At 40.9% G+C, this 17,827-nt stretch overlaps 1 long non-coding RNA gene across 1 annotated transcript in view; it reads right to left on the bottom strand.

Annotated features, from left to right (window-relative positions):
- Positions 1–1,590: 1,590 nt before the first annotated feature.
- LOC128412862 (uncharacterized) overlaps positions 1,591–17,827 on the bottom strand; it is a 119,693-nt gene continuing 103,456 nt past the window's right edge. Inside the window, exons 3-4 of the long non-coding RNA XR_008330171.1 lie at positions 3,364–3,567; positions 1,591–1,647 (exon numbers count right to left, since the gene is read on the bottom strand). This is a non-coding gene — a long non-coding RNA (uncharacterized LOC128412862). The remainder of the gene's footprint in view (positions 1,648–3,363; positions 3,568–17,827) is intronic.

Consider the following 17,827-nt stretch of genomic DNA (forward strand, 5'->3'; position numbering starts at 1 on the left):
TTTTATTATTTTTAACCTCTCTTACAAGCCTGAGCTCATTCTGAGCTTTAGCCAGCCTGACTTTCCCCCTGCAACTGTTGCCTACTCATGCATACTCCTCTTTTGTGATTTCCCCTTTCTTCCATTTCTTAGACATGTGCTTCTTAACTCTCAGCTCATCTGTAAGCTCCTTATGCAGCCACACCATTTTCCTTAGATGCTTCCCACTCTTCTTTCTTGTTGGTATTGTCTGCATTTGGGCCTTTAATATTTCTCCTTTTAGAAACTCCCATCCTTCTTGGAATCCCTTCTCATTGAGTATTTCTGACCATGGGATCACAACCAGTAGCTCCGTCAGCTTTTCAAAATTAGCCTTCTTAAAGTTCAGAGTGCATGTCTGACTACACTCAGCTTTCCCTTGCTTCTGTATCCTGAAACCCAGGAGAACATGATCATTTCCTCCCCAGAACATGATCATTTCCTCCCACTTCCACTTCATCAATCAGTTCCTCCCTATTGGTGAGGACCAGGTCCAAGATAGATGATCTCCTTGTTGGTTCTCCCACCTTCTGGGAAATGAAATTGGCAGTGAGGCAATGGAGAAATTTGTCAGACTTCCCAACAGATATCGGGGAAGTTGAAGTCCCCCATGATTACCATTTCTCTCCTTTTTGAATGTTTGGTAATCTGCTCTAGTAAGGCATCATTCAAGACTTCAGTCTGGCTTGGCAGTCTATAGCAGACACCCACTATAAGGTCAACCTTTTTCCAAAGCAATCTGTTGTATTACCTATGAAGAAATAGAGCAATTCTGCAGCTTTCCCAAACAGCCGAAAGCAGCAGGTAGAGCATTGTTAGAGCAAAGGTTTGTGGAGTTCATTAGAGAGAATTCACTTTGTACATAAAAGGCCCCTTGGTCCGCTTTCTTGGCTGAAAAACTGATTACCCATTTTTGCACAAAGTATATTTCTCTCAATGGCATCAATCTCTGTCAACCCTTTTATACATCTGAAAAGTATTCCGTAAGCCACCAAGCGACGGCATGGGTTAAAGGGCTGAGCTATACAGAGGTATTGGGATGGAAAGATTGTGTAAACACTGCACTGAGCAGTGTATTCTTAAAGGGGTGCCCAAGAACCCCTCACTTAAAAAGAGTTCAGTCTCATAACCAGGCTCATTATGCTGCAGCGTTTTAAACCTATATTCTGATAAGTGGAAAGTCGCCCTACTAAGTGATCAGCAGTCCAAATTTAGCAAGTTCAAAACACAAAACCAAAGGGATATGATTACAAGGTGATCTTGGAAGGCTTTTTAAAGGGCTGCTTGTCTGGTGTTATCATTAGAAGTCACTGCTATAAAATAATAATTCCTAATTTGTATGTATATGCCTATTACGTCTCCAATCATACTATCCAAACTGGTACACCAGTGATTTATATTGTATCTATTAACTCACCTGGTGACAATGATCTTGTATGCCAAAGAGGTTTCAATGAGAGCAGTTGTACACAAGTGTGAGGTGTGAGTGATCATGTATATTAGGGTTGATATAAGTCAATTCCCAAAGCATTTTATGGTGATACATTCAACAGCTTCTTTTTATTTATTTATTTATTATTTTTTACAAGATGGTCTTCAATGATGTTTCCAGGGTAACTGACAAGCATACTGTACACAGAAAGGCAAAAATGTCTCATCATTAAAACAACAGCAGCAACAACAACCTGTTATGGCAACATCTCTAGTGTGGCACCCACAGAGTCCTCAAGGACCCGTCTCCTTCCCTCCCCCTGCTGAAACTAGGCTTGAAAGAAACTAGACATATGTGAACAATTTTGCTCTTGAAGTGTTCAACAAATATATCATAATATGCTTCTGAGAACTGTTTCATATCTTCTGTGGGTCAAATTTGGGCATGCCCCGAAATCACTCAGTAAAGCTGCACTGTATGACACTTGAGCAATGCAGTTTATTTACTTATTTAAATCACTGTTTCCCTGCTTTTTTTCCTCCCAAAAGGCTCTCAGAATGGCTAACAAATGTCCTTGATAAGAGAGTCCTGCTCTCAGGCTATAACGTAAAAAGACATGTCAAAAAGGGGAAATGAAATGGGAGAGGAAGGAGGAAATAAGCCAACTCAGATACAAGTTATTTCATTGCAAGTTCTTCTAATGCAGGGGTGGAGAACGTTTCTAGCTAATGAGACGGATCTTCCCGTCTCCCCTCCCCTTGTGACCAATTTCGATAACTTTGACCTAATGTCAAAGTAGTGTCAGGTGATACTGTGCTCTGAAGCCCCTGTCAGAACTTCAAATCCTCTATTGTGGTACTTCAAAGTGCAGCATAGACCTTTGTAAACATTGCCCTTTAAACTTGAAGGCCTTGTGGTGCTCCTTAAAACAAACAAACAAACAAACAACAAACAAACTGGCACCTGGGTTATTTGAGAAAGAGCTTTCGAACAGCCCAGGGCTTCTCTTTGAACCTGTATCCCTTCTCTTCCTTTCTGAGCTACTTTTGCCTGATGTCCAACTCTCCTGCTGCCTGCTGCCCCATCCACAGGCAGTCCAGATCATTCTGGACCATCCAACCTGACCCATAGCAATCTGTGGCTGTCTGAACCCAACTTAACTGATGCCCCACTCTCTTCAGATAGGCCTGATTTGTGTGTTGGCTGAGTGCAGTGCATAGCCCTGTCGAAATAGCATCATACATAGAGCTGTCCTACTTTTTTGTTCTGGAAATTCCCAGACTGTTTGGATGAATAAGGTTCCACCATTTCAACTTGTTATTGAGCACATTCTCCCCACGTCATCGCTAACCTCTCCAGCCTCTCCCTCTTTTGCCAGCATTCCTTTTTGGACAGAGTTCATGCAGCACATAACCTAGCAAAAGCCTTTTAATGCTAGTCAATTCCAATTTAGAAATAAAATCCAGGCATCTCATTTTTCAGCAATACATAACATTAACCCCGTGGCTATGTGTCATTTATTTAGCAGCAACCCTGAAAGCAACCCAGTCTTAGGCCAATATATATATATATATAAAACCCAAATAGCCAAGTTCAGAAAAGGCAGAGGGGCATGTGACCCTTTCAAAGGCACACAACCACCACCACCCCCGCCAAAAAAACCTGCTGCCTATTTTTATCATATAATTTATTTATCCAGTTCAGCTCATCACAGATGAAGTATTAGATAAGGGTAAAGAGGTTGTTGTTGAACACTTGACTGAGGCACAAAGAGGGCAAACGATTTGCTCAAGGTCATTCAGTGAGTCTTAAGCTCCGCCAGGATTATGATCAGTGGTAGTTCTCTTAAACAATCAATAGGACAGAGGCAGCTGCCTTATGTTTATATCAGACTCTGTCTCTATATAGCTCACCATTGTCTACTCCAAGGCAGTCAACATGGTGCCTTCTGAATGGTGTCAAACCTCACCCCTTGGCAGTGTGGCCAGAGGTCAGGGATGATGGGAGCTGTAGTCTGTCAACATCTGGAAAACCTCATGATGACTGCCCTGGTCTACTCTGTCAGCAGTTCTCCAAACTCTCAGGCAGATGGTTTTCACAACAGCAGCTACTTGATCCTTTAAATAAAAAATGTGGAGATAACAGGGATTTGGAGACATATTCCAGAAACGAGTCCAATGAGGTTCAATGGTTTAAAGCAGTGGTTCTTAATTAGCTAAGTACTGAAAAACCCCTGTTTTTCATTTTTTTTAAAAAAGATATTTATTAGAATTTTCAATATTAATACAAAAAAAAGAATCAAAAAGAAAAAAAGAAAAAAGAAATAACAAAAATACAAGAATAAAAAAAGTTAAAAACACCCAAAATTTCTAATGCTTCTTTTTCATGAACATGTTTCCTCGACCTCCTCATACCTCCCTTTTATGTATTCCAATTCCAATTATTAATTCAACAAATCCTTATGTTCCAGTTCAAATTGTTAGTTCAACAAGTCCTTATCACAAGGACCTTAATTTTACCATATTTTTTCTTTATATAAACCACTTTTTTACTTTATCCAGACTTAATTCTCGTCCAAATCTATATAACGGTGCTTATTCTTAAAACATTTCCCTAAGGTCGAAAGAAAGTTCCCTTCCACAAATTTCCAATTCTCATAAAAATAAGACAAAAAAAAAGATTAAACAAAAGAGCAACTTGTATTATGTACACATTAAATTCCCATTTTTCATTCCACCCATCCCCCTTCCCGGTTTCAGTCCCCAACAGATCTCAAAATAAAACCATCAACCCGGTGATCTAATGTCCGAGGCTCTTAAGTCTCTCTCATGGCCCCTCTGCCAGTCTCTTTGATAGTCTTTAATATTCAAGACCAAATCTCGATGGGACTCCCGCCCTGCAGCATCTAGGTTTCTTCCAGCCAGGCCTACGTACTTGAAAGCAAGACCTATAGGGTATTCCACATCTTGTTTCATTCTCCTTAGGATTCCAAATGTCCCTATAGCTCCAACTTCCAACTGAATCAAATTTATAATCCAAGTGTCATATGATCCCCAGATAAGGAGATCTCTCCATCTTTCATTTTCCAATTCAGGCCAGGCTTCCATCTTCAAAGGTTTGTTTCTTCTTGTTACCATCGTGTCCAGCCTCAGGTTACAGCTCACCTTTTGCATCTGCAGGGTTGGGTCCCCCCCTTTTTTCTCTTCAAAGACAACATTATTCTCCTTCTCAATTTCCTCTGTTTGTTCAGTTAAGTAGAATTCCTGTACCAAGTTCTTATCAAGTTCATTGCTAGTACTGGCTCTTGTGCCCAAAGTTGTAACATTTGTAGTCAAAACACCTATTTGTCCTTGCAGCTTTCCCAAGAGAAAGAAAGTCTTGTTCAGTTCAAACTGTATTTCTTTACCAACTGCCATTCTTAAACATATCAAGGTCAGAAAACAATTTCTCAGCTGGTTCTTAATGCAATGTCCCAAAACTCCCTCTAGGGGGATTTAAGTTTCTTTTTACTCCTTTCAGCACAAAACCAAAAAATCCATACATTAAATTGTAGCAATCCTTCCTTCTTTTAAAACATAAATTTATAACCAATATAAGCAGCAGAGACAAAGTCCTCTTTTTGTATCTTGACAGCTAACTTGACAGCTGTCAAATTGTTCAATTACTCCTCAACCAGCTCTCACAGACCACTCCCGGGTCCGGGGGGGTGGCACGTCAGTTTTTAAATTTAGCTCTTCTCCCGCAGGTTCCCCTGCTTCCAAATAAGTTTTCTTGTAATCTCAATCGGTAGAATTAAAATCTTTTATAAAAAATAAAGTTCTCCACGACCTTAGTTGGAGGTTCTTTGTTTTAAAATATTTACAGAAAGGGGAGGCAGACTTCCTGTTTGGACCTTCCCCGACCAGTGCCAAATTTAAAAATATTTAAAAGATCCAATTTCCGTACTACTCACGGGTTGTTGTTTTAAAGTCCCAATTGTTCCAGGAAAAAGGCAGCGCTCTCCGGCAACAGCAATGTGGCTTCGCTCCACGGAAATAGCCGATGACTCTCAGCACCGCGCTGCTTCCCCCTCTTCACTTCGGACCCATTGGTGGGTTCCTTAGTGGGTTGGGGGGGCGCTAAAGGTGCCCGCCGAGTCCCATGGTCACAGGCTTCATCCGCCTGTGATTTTTGAAAGGGTCCCCGCTTCGCCGCAGCGGATACGACCCGTTTCGCGCGGAGCTGGTCCCTCCAGTTCAGAGGGAGGCAGCCATTGCCGAAGGCACCACCCCGGAAGTCCTGTTTTTCAAAAGCCAAGATGGTGGACTCCCTACTTTTGAAAACTTTGATATCTCTATGGTAGTTTTTGTTTTGTGAATGGTGCCACAGATCCCCTGGGTGGGTTATGTGGACCCCCTGGGGTCCATGGACCACCAATTGGGAATCACTAGATTACAGAATAAGAAAAATCCATGGAAGATGGGTTTGTCTTATCCTACTAGCCGCAATGGTTACACTTTACCTCCACTGTCAGAGGTTGGGTGCCTCTGAATATCAGTTGCTCAGAATCATGGATGGGTAGAGTGCTACTGTGTTTATGTCCTGCTTGGCTTCCCACAGGCATCTGGTTGGCCACTGTGGGAAACAAGATGCTGGACTAGATGGGCCATTGGCCTGATTCAGCAGGCTCTTCTTATGTACTTACGTTATGGCAAAGACTGAAAGAAGACCATAGCCCCCATCCAATCATATATAGCAACCACATCGGACAGTATGTACTACTTAGCTATGCTTCTTCTTTCAAGCCCTGCCTTAACCTGACAAGCCAACCCCAAAGACACCTTTCTACAACATGGATTAAATGGTGGCTGGACTATAGGACCTTTACATTTTTAACATGAAATTGTTGAAGCCATACGTTTTCACCTAAAGTGACAAATGTCATTTCTTTCCATAAGTCTAGCTACTTATTCTGCTGCAGCAAAAACAGCAAATAATTTTTGTGGCGCCTTAAAAGACTAACAAATTTGCTTTGGCACATAAACTTTTGTGGACCAGAGGCCACTTAATTGGATGCACAATGTATTATCCCCAGTTGGCAGATGGGTGTAGGAAGAGAAAAAACAACGTTAGCAGTGAGGTCAGAAGGAAACGAATGGTGAGAATAATACAGATGGTGATAATTGCGTTAAAGCTTAAATGTATGCAAAATAGTTCCAGTGACCATTCACAAAGCAGTGTCGATAATAACACAAACAACCTAACATTGGCAAACTAATTAACACCATTAGTTTGGTTTTCATATATACTTCATGGAAGCACCTGAACAGAACAGAACAAAAGTCTTCTGTTGAGTTTGTATCAGGCAGATTGGGTATGAATGGAGGGGATGCAAATCAGTGTTGTGTGTCTTTCACACATAAGACCTCAGGTTCAGTCACTAGCCTTGTCAGGTAGTGATAGACAATTCTGTCAATTTTAGTTCTCCAAGTTTCTCATTTTTCTCATCTTCAATTCACTTCACATTTCTGCAGCAATTTTTGATTTATAAAATATTGTGAAAATTATTCAACATTTTAGTGAAAAAATATTTGTGTATGCGGTTTTTAATGTACAGCTTTGGGGAAGCAATTTTCCTTAATATAATGCCTTTTGGTATGTTTTTTTCACCAATATGCATTTATATTATTATTCTTTACTTATACTAATATTTATGCACACTTTAACCTAGTGTATGCAAAAGGAATATTGCACATGTGATATATTATTTGACAGGCCTTTAACCCAACCTTCACTAACCTGGTGCCCACCAGCTGGCTGGGGCCTAGTGGGAGAAGTAGTCCAGATGTAGCTTGGAGGGCACCAGGTTAGCAAATGCTGTTTTCCAATACAAGCAAACTGGAGGCTGGAACATTCCTTCTGTCAGCCTGCTACTCATTTCCACTTGTGGTGTAGGACTTCACTGGACACAGACTCCCAAATGAAATGCCAAGATTCCTAAACTCTGTCAATGATTGGCTTCCCTCTGAATATTCATGATAATAATGTTATGGTACAATTTTGAAGCATGAACACAGTCTGTCTCTCAGATAACCACAACCGAGGATCTTTCCAAGAAGGCATATTGAGAACCATGAAGGCCCAGAAGGCCTTGATTCCATTTGCAATGATGTTGCATGCAGTTATTATTTTGCTCAGAAGTGTTAGTGTCTAATGTCTTCTATAATTATGATGTTACCACTTAGCTCTTCTTTTCCCTTAGGTAGAAACACTCTTTATGACAATTTGTCATAAAGTATTGTGGTTCAATTGTCCCTTCTCTCCTATCTTTCTTATGATGAATAGGAGTAAGAGAGCACGTGTCCACTTGCAACCAGACAACACTGATAATCTGCTAACCTGGAAATCATGCACTCGGGAACTCATAAGAACACAAGAAAAGCCCTTCAGGAGCAGGCCAAATGCTTATCTAGTCCAGCATCCTGTTCTCACAGTGGTGGAGTCAGATGCCTACACGAAGGCCACAGCCAGGTTATGAGTATGAGGCAGGTAATATCTACATTGTAAGCCCCTCTCACATGTTACAGCCACTGATCATTTCTCACTCGCTGCCTTCTGAGTACCCTATAAGAGGTCCCTGTTTATTCCATAGCTTTGTTTAAATAGTATAGCACATTGACAATAGTTGGACAACACAAAGGTATGATGTAAAGGCCCATGAAGCTGGTTACACTTCCCCAGTGTTTAATGCACCACTCACACAGAAGGTTGGAGGACATATTTCTGGGTAGGAAGTAGTCAGAGCTTCCAAAAACCATTAAAATTTAATTTGTTTGGAGGGGAGGGGCGTATGAAACACAGGAGATTAAGTTCCATTTTAAGTCCTGACCTTTCATATTTAGTCATTCTTCCCGTTTAATTTAGGTTCATGAAGTACATATTTCATATGGCTCTGGTTATTATTACATACTCCTTATTTTATTAATGCTAGTTATGCACGTATAACAGAGGATATCACTTTCTTTACTGCTGTGTGAAATAGCATCCTGTATCAGTCAGGAAGTACATAAGCAGTGAAGTATTCTATATGGGGACTAAAAAGCAGGATATCAAAAAGATGCTGTTTAAAAAATTTTCCTGGCAGAGGAAGGCAAACAATTTGGCAAAGGATGACTTTCTTCTTAAAAGAAGCATCATGCTCACTGCAAAGGACCTCAGATTTGATCACCATCCTGCTCATTTGGATGTCTTCTGTAGACTCACCTCCGAGCAGAGGACGGTGCCTTCAAAAACTTTTATTTTGTGCCAGCACTTTTGTTAGTGCTTATGATCCTCCTTTCCAAGTGCTTTTGCTTCTAACTAGTTCCCAAATCAATGTTTTCATTACTTGGTTTATTTTTCTCTTGGACTTCTAGCATTACTTATTAAGACTGCAATCCATAAACTGCTTCCTATGGAGCAGCTGCTGAGGTTTAGATGGAACTATTAGGGAAGAAATAGATTCAGGATCCCAACTAGGAAAGAACAATGCCAAAATAGCATCTGGGCAAAAAAAAAATTTTTTTTAAAGTATATGAAAGTGTAGGGAAATAGATGCCCAAGTGAGTTTATTTCTTATTTCCCATTCTTACACATACTATTAGAATGAGCAATGATAAAACCATGGATGTAAAGCTTTTTCATTTATAAATGTGTAGGTATAAAACATTTATTTGTTTTTCCAGCTCCCAACATTCTTCAATAATTAGGCATAATTGACACATGCACACTCTGGCTTTTATCCAGCCAAACTCCTACTGAAATCGATAGGACTTAAGTTAGCTATGATTGCCTTGCATCATTGATTTTAATGGGACTTAACACAGTGATTGTGCGTGCAGCAATCTTTTCTTCCAGGGTAGGGGGTGGGGAAGAGGGAAAAGGAGCCACAGTTTGGATTTCCACCATGGAGCTGCTGGCCACTGACCTCAGGAAGGGCAGTTGCGGCAGCAGGGGCTCGGAGGCGCCTCGGGAGCGACGCCCAACAGTGTCTGTGGCGGCGGTGCTCCCCGCCAAAGGAAGCGAGGAGTGCCTGGGCAGCTGCACTCCAAAGCAGTTCTGCACTCTGCTGGGGAGGCCACTCATTAGCTACATGGTGTGAGCCATGGAAAAATATATAGCCACCGCCGCCTCGTCTTCCCTCACACAGGGAAAAGAATGTTTTTGCTTGAGCGGTGCTGGCCTGACTTAGCATGGCCAATGGCTTTTCCCTTAACCCAAGCATGCACACACACTCTCCAGGGCTGACAGGAATGGCACGCTTACCTCAGGCCAACCCCCCTTAAGAGAGAAATAATAACTGTCAACGCATAAAATGCAAAGGAAGCAGTGTGGGTGTATGAGGGACCCCCCCCAAAAAAAAACACATTTGGGCAACGTTAGGGTTCATCCCAATAAAGATTTTTGCCAAAAATGTGGGTCAGGTCATAATCATGGCAACATATAGTCTGGCCCCCCACAAGGTCTGAGGGACAGTGGACCGGCCCCTTGCTGAAGAAGTTTGCTGACCCCTGATTTAAAGCATACAGAAATCGCACACAGGATCTTTGGAACTATAGTTTACAGAGCTAACATTTCCAGCACCCTTAACAAAACTACAGTTCCCAGGATTATTTGGAGTATGTGCTTCAAATGTCTGGCCATGGTGAACTGCCAGGGGCTTACTCAAATCTAGGGTGGTTTCTGTCTCACTTTTCTAACATGCTTGAAGCAAAGGCTCAAATTGCCCATGGAGTGTGATGATGTCATTGCTCTACAGTGATGCCAAGACTCTACTCATTAAGGAAATATCTGTCTAGGGGGTCAGAAATCCAATGGAAATTTAGACTTAACTTCTAGCTTGTACATTTATATGTGCATTTAGGCTAGATCACACAGGTGATTCTTGGTATTTGCTGGTGCAAAACCAAGCTGTTGGAAATATATCCTCATGGAATTCTAAGATAAGAATCTCATCTGCTGTTTATAGCCTCCAGGTGTTAGCTATTAAAGCTCAATCATTGTTAATAACAATAACTAATACCTTCCCACTATAATCAAGCTTGTAACAGAGTGATAGAGAAGCGGCTTTCGGATTCCTCAGTATCATTATCTGAATAAGCACATACATAGTTTCTATTTAACAAAATCAGTGATGAAGGATTATGCGACATCTAAGATGATGGCCCTGTTACTGGATTAGTTCAGAGACAAACAAAAACAAGGTGAAACCATTTTAAAACATCCCATTGAAGCTTTGATCTCCTGTTAAAGAGATAATTTCTTAGAGCTATTGTGGCAGAGAGAGAATATATGGTGAGAATTGCCTTACTGCAATCTGTTCACAGCTGAGGTCTTAACACATTCTAGAGCCCTAAAAACTGTTTTCTCATTTTCAACTCTTAGAGCACTTTGCAGTCCCAGTGATGAGTCAATTAAGGGTCAGACTCTATATCTTCTGGAGATAAATTTTAATCCACCAAAGACTACCCGACATCATCACTACCCCAAAAAGTTTTCTTTTTTTAAAAAAAAATAGTAGCAAGTAAATCACTAACTGCAATAACCAATTATTGCAGGACTCGAAGTGATCCATTTTAAATCTGCATCTAAATCTTGGGGGAGGGAGCAAAATGTTCACAAGGATTGTTCAAATACAGTAGTCTCCTGGAGGCATGGAAAGGTAAAAAGTAAGAAAGAAAAACTCCTAGTTTTTGTTTTGAAGGAAATCAATTCTATGGGCATGCTTGATCAATTCACCTCCATCCCTCTAGTACTTCCCTTTCTCTGTTCTGTTTTAATCAATTCCCTCTCTTTTCTGAATGGTTTCATAAGGTACTGGCAGCTCCAGCTTCACTTGTCACAATAATTTGGCACTCCAAAAGGGACAATTTCTCTTGTAAGGAATACCTGAACTCTTGGATTTCCAAATTCAGTGATCTCCCATGCTTGACCACCCAGAGCGGCAACATCATCATGCAGCAGTCTCTGTTTTTGTCCCAGAACTACAATATTTGGTCCAGCCTCAAGCTTGGCAATGGAAGACTGTCAACCCACAGAATAATAAAAAAAGTAAAGTTGGAAGTGGTCCTGATGGTAATCTAGTCCAACCCCTCTGCAATGCAAGAATTACAACTAAAGGCTGCTTGACAGATGACTACCCAGCCTCTGCTTAAAAATCTCCAATGAAGGAGAGTCCAAAGTTTAATACAAGTAATTCCAGCTCAGTGTGTTTCCCTGCTGCATGTTAGAGCTTCATTCTGTGCTGACTATGTTGTCCCAGCCTAGCAAGGACTAACCTTTGTAAAGTGAGCTCAGTCACAGACATGTGTAAGTTGGTCCCATTAGGGTTGTATCTTTATACAAGCTGTAGGATTGTATCCTACTGCAAATCTTGGTGGGTATGCCATAAATTTATTGAAGGCAGAATAGTCCCACAGCTATTAGTCTGGCTTCCTCAAAAATAAGTGGTTTGAAAATTATATCCCGGCAAAATATAATCTGAAAAAATTAATGTATTATCAATACAGATATATTCTCTGAAAAGACAAAAAAAAATTGATAAAAAGGAATGAGACACAGGCTTAGCTGTCTTGCTGAAACATATTGGCTACTAATAAGCAACAATCTGTTCTTTCCTTGCAATATTATCTGCCTTCAATAATGACAAACATGAAGGTATGCCCAATGACACTGCTGTTGAATGCTGAATTTTTCCATTCATCATCTAACACCTCTGGAAAAGATTGGTTTCAATGCCTTACAAAATGACTGTTATGGTAATTTCCTCAGTTTTCCCATGTGTAGAAAAAGTTATTATAATATTGCTGTCCTAGAGGACTAAGGATTTGCTAATAATAATAGCCCCAATAAAACTTGTATTTGCTCAGGGGCAACACATGGTATCATTACAGAGGATGTATGGATTAACATTTAGTTGCTAAAGTGCGAGCATCACGCACAGAGGGATATATTGTTGCTTTTTGTTAAGGGGGGGGATAAAAGGAGATTCATAATAAAATTAACAGCAAAAGGTTAATGAATGATTTTTATAGCTCATTCGTGTGCAGTTCTTTGTCTTCTAAAATGAGTGTTACTGGGATTCAACACATTTCTTAAAGCTGCAAGAGCTGAGCTGAAATTATCTCCACTCCAATTTGGCACCCCATTCATAGGAGGTGAAATTGGAGGCTATTTTGGCAACTTTGGGAAAGAGTTTCAGGTGCGGGGCTGACTTAACACTGTCTCATAGCTACAGCTGCTCATCTTGTTGCCTGGATTTCTGCCATTTTCCTTACCTAATGCCCAAGCAAGTGCCACTACTGTCCCCTATTTTGCAGGAAGGATTGTAGTGCATATTGGAAGTTTAAGTTTCTACAAGGAATGTGGATTAAAATGCTTGGCCCCCCAGCACAACAAATCCACTTTTTAACCAAAATTGCCCTTTTGCAGTAAGGAAAGTGTGAGATGAATGAATAATTAATGGAAAGGCAAATAACCATCAATCACAGAAGCAAATCAGGGTGAATGCAGGATGACTGCTCATTGTCCTCTAGAATGTATACTCAATAAAATATAGCTTACCTCCATATATGCTTTGTGCAAGCAAATCAGGATAAATAATAAACAGGTCATGTAGGGGAGCCCTACATCTTCAAAAGCTTTGCGCGTGGAGAGAAAACTAGTTATGATCACTCCAGAATGACTTAATTTGTGTTTGTGTACCAGAAAAGTGAATGTTTCTATGGGATCTTTTTTCTATTTTTATTCATTTAGCATTTAATTTATATGCTTAAAAGAGTTTCCCTTCTATATTATTTACTTGTTATAATTTCTGGCCATATTATTACATGAATGGATGAAACTAAAGATGGGAACTATTCCGGTAAAGTGTCCCATCTTGGGTGGCACATTTTGAAGTACCACCGAAGCAGCACATTGCCAATCGTTTTACTTATTATTGTAATACTTGTACCACCATGGGTATTGTTATTTGGATTTTTGGCACCCTGAACCCTTGGGCTTGCCCTGTTCTGTTCGCTCGTGTCTTGCACTTAAGGAGTGGTTGTCATGTTCTGAGCTGAGGAGATTTTAAAAAAACGAATCCCAACATTGAAACCAGAAGCACACTTAGTTAGTTGTGCTGCATCAGGGGAGCTCCTCTCAATTCAGCAGCCAGAGTGCTCTTTCTAGCATTGCTGCTTCCCTTTGCGACGCACAGCAGATCTGAGGGTGGTTGTAATATAACGGTAGTGTTTACCTCATTCTGTGGCGGCAAGTTCGGCTGTGGGATGTGTAAAGATGTCTTTCTTCCATGCCACTTATGTCATACCTGTGAATGTTCCTAATCAGTTGCTCTATTCACACTGTCTTTAGGTCAGCTCTTGAAAAATTGAGATATCTGGCAGCTGTCTCACTTGAAAGTGGGAGCCGCAGCTTACCTTTGGCCTCTCCTTATAGTGTCTGGACAAACAGAGGCTCTGGCTCTGTAAAATACACAGAGAGAGCAGCAACATCTGAATGCTGTTTCCTGTCCATTGTTCCCCATTTTACTCTTGGCATGAGTTGCTTTAACCTTCACCTGGTTCTTTAAAGGCATTACTTTATGAGGATTATTGAGAGTTAGTCTTAGTGGTTTCAAACAGCTACTGAACTACACCTTTTGTATGCACACAGGTTCATATGAGCTCAGGATTTCCTCAAGGCCACAATAATTGCTGGTTTGACTGATTGACATTCTGATATATAGCCGACGGCACTTAAGACTTCATTTCTTGTTGCAAGCCCCCCTTCTAAAAAACAATGACAACTCCCCAAATTGCATACAAAATAGGACACAGAACCATAAAACTTGATTGGCAGATGCATGACAAACACAACTGTCCATGGCACTTTTAACAAAAGGTCAGCCATTGGGGTTGGTAGAAGCCTACTACAACTCTGAGCTGTAGGAGCTTCCTCTGGTCCCTTTTACTTACTTTATTGTCAAAAGCAGCTGAATGATCTTATTTCCCTCACACACCCCTCCATTTGATCATCTACCACAGTGGTGGCCAAACTTGGCCCACCAGCTGTTTTGGGACTACAGTTCCCATCATCCCTGACCACTGGTCCTGCTAGGTAGGTATGATGGGAGTTGTAGGCCCAAAACAGCTGGATGGCCAAGTTTGGCCACCACTGATCTATCAAGTACCAGAGTATTCATTTGTTCCTATGCTAAATATGCAATGCAGTAAAACACTTCAGAATTAGTTGTGATGAGAACTTCACAATGCATGATGCTGCCACCCATCCCACAAACAATACACGTATGGAATTTAAAAACAAAAATCTCACAGGGATCTATCTATCCGTTCAGACAACTATATTTTGGAAACAGACAAACAATGGAAGAAGAAAAAGCCTAATTTTCTGTTTACTGCAGTTCTTGTACAGGTTAATGCGAATCATCTGATGTCCTTTAACAGAACTGAATTATAGTGAGCATTATGACATCAAGGGGTGGGAGACATCTGTTAAACTGCAAGGTTTTAAAATCCACCTGCTTAGCAGAAGTACAAGTCATTTTGTTTTACAGTGTATTTCCCAAGTGTTTGTCAGATCCGTTATGAAAACCAGACCTCAACCATGCTGCCTATGTAAAGAGAATTAGCCAAGGACCTGTTGCCTTGGTTCTGCCATTCAAGTGACTCGGCTTTCTAAAACTGATTTGCTTGACTCCAATGTGCTTTGATCTAGCGCTGATGTCTAAAGTAGGATCTCCATCATTCATTGCTGTATACACATTATTTCACATTGTATGAGGCTTAATTCCACACTGGTAGAATAATTTTATTTTTAGTTAGACAATTTATAAACCGCTAGCTCAAAAAAAAAAAACCCTCTCCTAGTGATGTCAAAGTTAAATTATATAGAAAGCATGACTAAAACCCATGAATCGATTAAAAACAAATACATGTAAAACCTTCATTAAAACAAAGACAAGCTCAATAAAATGTTTAAAACAAATATAACGAAACCATGTGTCTGGCTAGGCCTGCCAAAACACAGAATTTTTTATCTGGTGTTTAAAACAGACTAGTAAAAGTGCCTGCTTAATGCGAATGGGCAGGGCATTCCAATGCACAGGTGCTGCCATACTAAAGGAATGACTCCTTGCAAATGTGGAATGGACTTGTTAAAGTTCAAGTACAAAGTGAAAGGGGCTAAGACAATCTGTTAAGCAAACTGGTTCCAAACTCTGAAGGCTTTATATATCAGCAGTAATGCCTTGAACAAATAAGCAGGCAGTGCAGTTCTCTGAGCATAGGTGTGATATGTTTGACAGATCCTGCAGGGGTGAATTGCTGCCACCCATTCAAATTTCACCATATGGTGATCAGAGCATTACACAGTAGTGCACTGCATGCACACAAACACACCTTTCATTCATGCCTCACATTACTCAGGGCAAAGATGACATCAAAGATATGCTTTTGTTTGATGTGTTGGCCCAAGAAACATTTGCAACACTGTTCCATAATTGCCAAGAAGGTCTTGAAGTCCTGAACTAGCTCAATAGCAGTCTTTGGTGAAAATCACCCAGTAAGTGCTATACAACCCAAGCAACGGAAAAATTGCCTTAGAATACAGGGTGCCCCAAAAGTAGGTAGGATCAAAGTGGCGGTTAAATTTCAGGCTGGCAGTTGGAAAGAATAGTGGAGTCAGATAAAAGGATTGTTTTTCTTTTCTGATATTGTGAATGATGACAGCGAACTTGAGTCAAGAACAAAGAAAGTGGATTTTAAAGCAGCCATCCTGTATATACAGAAACTTTGAGATCAGTCCTGCAACAAAATTGAGATCAGTCCTGCAACAATTGTTTCAGGTATATTGGACTCCTCAGCGTCTTTGGTGGAAGGTACTGTCTTGCCAAAAGCAAGGTGGCACTTTTAAAATGAGGTTCAGAAGCAATACAAAATACACAAGTGAGTGAGAAGTTTAAAGATTTATTCTAAAACAGCAAGCAATGTATACATACCAAGCAAGCACTTCAATCTGCCACTTGGAAGCCCTCAAGAAGTGGCGAAGTGACTCTCCCAGGTAGCCTCAGTTTGCACGGCCCTGCAGCCAATGAGTCTGTGCACAAACTTCGAAGAAACTCTGCGCAAACCATCCAATTTTATAGATAGCCTGTGTGGCTTGCCAGACTGGCTACATGCAGATCATCCATTAGCCACCCACTCCCAATGCCTCACTTTCTCAAAACAATGTCCAACATCAAAGAAGGTACCCAGCATTATCCTCCACAACTGATTAAGGCAGCTGTGTGTGGGGCTTCACCTCCAAACGTTCTCAGGACGTTAAAGACTGTTCTCACACTATCAAAAAACAAGAGTGAGGGAGGGGGAAGAAACAGAGGCAGGAAGGGCTCCATGTCATATTACTAACGCCTCAATACATTTCGTCTTCCGGGTGCATTTCCCATACAGGTACTGTCCAATACAGATTGTTGCTTGTCTCCTGCTCACATGAAAAAAGTGGTGCAAGTATCAGGATAAGGGTAGCAGTCATACCAGCAGGAGACAAAAGGATCCTTTGGATAAGCTGGGCATCAGGTTGAGCTGAGTTACTGAGGTTGTGAGGCATGGTTGCCTGAAGAGCAGGGATGTAGAGATAATAATAAATAATAATAATTCAATATTTATACCCTGCCCCTATGACCGGGTTACCCCAGCCACTCTGGTGACTTTTACCTCCTATAGCCTTGCACTTTCTACAGTATTTGGTGTACAGAACACAATGGACTTCTCAGCATGACGGAAGACTAAAGTCGCCAGCCTGGAAATACATTATTCATTTAAATTACAAGTCAGGTCAAAATTTTGAACCAAATATGCATCGAGGGCAAATGCTGCACCTGGCTGTCCAAATCTGAAAGCATTCAGTTTACAATGCCTTTGGCTGTCTCTTTCTCAACTCCAGGTTTAGCTGGTGTGCCAGTCAGGTGTGAGAAGAAGCTCATTATCCTTAGGGATGGCAGGGAAAAAATGGCTCAGTTCACCGTTTAATGCATGTCTACCCAATTTGCATTTTCCGAAATGAATAGCTTTAGAGCAGTGTCGCACCACTTTAAACATTAAAGATGACGAGAGTTGTTAGGAGACCCCCTATTTCACCCACAGAGCTACAATTTCCTCAGCTCCCAGAATTCCTTGGAAGAAGCCACGACTGTTTAAAGTGGTACCATAGCACTTTAAATGTATGGTGTGTACGTGGCCTAGGCCCCACCGCCTCTGCTTTTCTTGTCAACCTTTCTACCCTTTACCTCTTCTACCCACTCCCTGCTGTTTTGCTTCTCAATAGCACATGAATAATTTCACAAAAGACATCTTTATTAGA

This window comes from Podarcis raffonei, chromosome 4, assembly GCF_027172205.1.
Source record: "Podarcis raffonei isolate rPodRaf1 chromosome 4, rPodRaf1.pri, whole genome shotgun sequence".
NCBI classification, from domain to species: domain Eukaryota; kingdom Metazoa; phylum Chordata; class Lepidosauria; order Squamata; family Lacertidae; genus Podarcis; species Podarcis raffonei.